The following is a 2,808-nucleotide window of genomic DNA, read 5'->3' on the forward strand; positions in this document are numbered from 1 at the left end:
GCTTTCATATGTTTATCACAAAGGTATTTCCTTTTTGATTTGAGATCCACTCTGAAGCTGAATTCTGGCTTTACCATCCATATTGCTTACTGAAGTTCTCAAAATGCATCCAAAGGAATTTGCAGCATCACTTCTCTGGGACCAGTGAATACAGTGGATGTTTTCTGCAACATTAGGACAGGCTTTTAAACTCAGACAGGTTTTATTAGTCAGGCAGAAGAGGTCTTAACTGTCTATGCTGACATTATTTGCATGTCTGACCCAAAGCACAGTCTGTCCATGCAGTGGTGGCACATTTCTTACTCCAGCATGCTGATGCTTCACTTTGCTTCACACTCTGGACAAGCTGTTCTCATGTACTTGTTTCCCTCTGTCCTGGGTTCAGCTGTAACAGTTATTTTTCTCCTTCCTAGTAGCTGGTGCAGTGCTGTGTTTTCGACTTTAGCCTGAGAACAATGCGGATAACACACCAATGTCTCCTATAACACACTCCTATATCTCCTCTCTTGGGCAATAGGGTGCCTTCTGTTAATAACTGAGACGGGGGTTGGTACACGTGGGGAGCTGGATAGATTGGATAGATCATATTTCAATTGTTTGAACTCCTGGGACAGCTTTTTCCACCGCTGAAATGATGGAAGGGCTGATATTGTCTTTGAACTCCCAGAGCTGACGAGTCACTTCATCCACTGTTGGCGCTGCTGCCTCACTCCAGGTCCTTGATGCCAATGAGTGGGCATATGATGATGGCGCACTCCGTGTAAGTTTCCGTCACATGGGTCGTGTACATTTGACTTCATCTGGATCTATGGGTGCATTCCTGGCATCTGACTTCGGATATATCATCAGGAGAGGGTACTTCAAAGACCCAAAAGGGTAGCGATGGGCTTTTGGTATCGCTGCCTTGGAGACAGAGGAAATTAAGAGCCCGTCCACCTTGCCTGGTCTCTCAGAGGATCCTTCTGTTGTGGGGTTGCTGAAGGTCGAAGAACAACAAGTGCCAATCGCAACCACAACAGTGCACCGGCAGCAATATCGCACCAACCGAGACTCCCTGATTCCCATCCATAAGCTGATCCATAGACTGGAGAGCCAAGGAGTGATCAGCAGGACCCGCTCACCCTTTAATAGCCCCATGTGGCCAGTGCAAAAGTCTAATGGAGAGTGGAGACTAACAGTAGACTATCGTGGCCTGAACGAAGTCACACCACCATTGAGTGCTGCCGTACCGGACATGCTAGAACTTCAATATGAACTGGAGTCAAGGCAGCCAAGTGGGATGCCTCAATTGATATTGCCAATGCATTTTTCTCAATCCCTTTGGCAGCAGAGTGCAGGCCACAGTTTGATTAGAGTTGGAGGGGCGTCCAGTACACTTGGAACCGACTGCCCCAGGGGAGGAAACACAGCCCTACCATCTGCCATGGATTGATCCAGACTGCACTGGAACAGGGGCAAGCTCCAGAACACCTGCAATACATTGATGACATCATAGTGTGGGGTGATACAGCGGAAGAAGGTTTTGAGAAAGGGAGGAAGATAATGCAAATCCTGCTGAAGGCCGGTTTTGCCATAAAACGGAGTAAGGTCAAGGGACCTGCACAGGAGTTTCAGTTTTTGGGAATAAAAGGGCAAGATGGACATCACCAGATCCCCACAGATGTGATTAACGAGATAACAGCAATGTCTCCACCAACTAACAAGAAAGAAACACAAGCTTTCTTAGGTGTTGTGGGGTTCTGGAGAATGCACATCCCAAATTACAGTCTGATTGTAAGCCCTCTCTATCACGTGACCCAGAAGAAGAATGATTTCAAATGGGGCCCTGGGCAACAACAAGCCTTTCAACAAATTAAGCGAGAGATAGTTCATGCAGTAGCCCTTGGACCAGTCCAGGCCGCGCAAGATTTGGAAAATGTGCTTTACACCTCAGCCAGGGAGGATGGTTCTACCTGGAGCGTCTGGCAGAAAGCTCCAGGGGAGACTCGAGGTCGACCCCTCGGCTTTTGGAGTTGGGGATACAGAGGATCTGAGGCTGGCAGCAGCAGCAGGAGTCTCCCAGTACTATCCCCTTGTCACTGTTGACTGAACTTGACTTCCCTCCGATCATCACCCCAACAAAGAATGAACTTTGACGCAACCAGACGAGCTCAGCAGTATCGTCAGCAGGGAACAATCGAATGCTGCACACCATGTCTCCTGCCCTGAAAGAATGTTATGACAGATGAAGCCCAACGACATGGACTGAACAAACTCACCGAGCTTTATAGGGATGGTCCGTGGACTAAGGCATGATATCTCTGTGTGCGTGTGCGTGTTTGTGTGTGTGTGTGTGTGTGTGTGTATGTATATATACATAAAGAGACAAAAAGCAATGGTATATTGAAAATGTGGGATCTGAGCATGACGTGAATGGTATGGAGTGAGGGGTGGATACTGTCCTGGGTTCAGCTGTAACAGTTATTTTTCTTCTTTTTAGTAGCTGGTGCAGTGCTGTGTTTTCGACTTTAGCCTGAGAACAGTGCTGATAACACACCAGTGTTTTAGTTGTTGCTAAGTAATGCTTACTCTGATCAAGGACTTTTCAGTCTCTCACACTCTGCCAGTGAGGAGGGGCACAGGAAGCCGGGATGAAGCAGAGACAGGACACCTGACCCAATCTAGCCAAAGGGGTATTCCATACCGCAGCACATCATGCCCAGTATAGAAACTGGGGGGAGTTACCCAGAAGGCCCAGATTGCTGCTCGGGTCGGGCTGGGTATCGATTGGTGGGTGGTGAGCAATTGTATTGTGCATCACTTATGTTT

The 2,808-nt window shown here is 47.9% G+C and overlaps 1 long non-coding RNA gene across 1 annotated transcript; it reads right to left on the reverse strand.

Annotated features, from left to right (window-relative positions):
- Positions 1-405: 405 nt before the first annotated feature.
- On the reverse strand, positions 406-2,575 carry LOC115619184. The gene is made up of 2 exons (XR_003994943.1): positions 2,507-2,575; positions 406-439 (listed from the first exon to the last, which is right to left on the reverse strand). It is a non-coding gene; the product is annotated as an uncharacterized LOC115619184 (long non-coding RNA).
- Positions 2,576-2,808: the final 233 nt, after the last annotated feature.

The sequence above is a fragment of the Strigops habroptila genome, chromosome W (assembly GCF_004027225.2).
Source record: "Strigops habroptila isolate Jane chromosome W, bStrHab1.2.pri, whole genome shotgun sequence".
NCBI classification, from domain to species: Eukaryota; Metazoa; Chordata; class Aves; order Psittaciformes; family Psittacidae; genus Strigops; species Strigops habroptila.